The sequence below is a fragment of the Tupaia chinensis genome, unplaced genomic scaffold (assembly GCF_000334495.1).
Source record: "Tupaia chinensis unplaced genomic scaffold, TupChi_1.0 Scaffold000067_1, whole genome shotgun sequence".
NCBI classification, from domain to species: Eukaryota; Metazoa; Chordata; class Mammalia; order Scandentia; family Tupaiidae; genus Tupaia; species Tupaia belangeri.
The window spans coordinates 602,896-603,756 of record NW_006159526.1 but is presented as its reverse complement, the minus strand read 5'-3'; positions in this window follow the sequence as shown (position 1 = coordinate 603,756).

Sequence of the window (861 nt, the reverse complement as noted above, 5' to 3'; positions counted from 1 at the left end):
GGGGGGCCTGGGGTGGGTCTGCGTGCGGTCGGTTGGAGGAGTCTGTGTAGTTGGAGCTAGCGGGTGGGGTGTAGAGGTCAGGGCTGAGGGCTGGACTTTTTGGAATTTGGAGGCTCAGAGCCAAGAGACTGAATATTGGGGACCGACGATAGAGATATCTGGGGTTGGGAGCTGACTGTCCCGGGTCAAGACCAGGGGTGTGGGTTTGGATTTGGGTCCCGGGTCAAGACCAGGCGGTCTGGATTTGGAGTTGGAGTGCAAATCGCAGGGTCTGCACATCTGGGACTGGGTATTTGGCGCTCAGATACCCAGCGTGAGGGGTCGCAGGTAGGAACCTTTGGGCTAATTCTAGCGTCTGCACGTTTCCAGCCAAGGAGTGTGCAACCCGGCCCTGACCTTTAAGGGGCCATGTTCCTCTGGGACACCCACTCTGTCCGTCATTCTACTTCCAGTCACAGGGCCCTGCTGGGCCACTTCTGCCCTCTCTCCCCTGGCTGGGTCTCTCCTGGCTGTCTCTATATCTCTGTCTCTCACAGCATCTCTTTGGGTCCAATTCTTAGTTTCTTTCCCCAAATCGCTGTGCCTATTTCTCCCCATGTCTCTCTCAGCATCTCTTTGTCTCTGTCTCTACCTTTCTCTGTCTCTCACTATCTCTCCATCTCTGTCTCTCCCAGCGTCTCTGTCTCTGTCTCCCCCTCACTGGTTTCCGCTCAGATTAAGCCGGGGACCTAATTCCAGGCCCAGGATCGAATTTTCTGGCAACAAAGGGAAATAGCGAATCGATCGGTCGCTCCGGAGATTAAGAGACAAGCGGCGCGCGGATCTATCACGGCTAAACGGCCCCCCCGCCCGCTCCCCCCG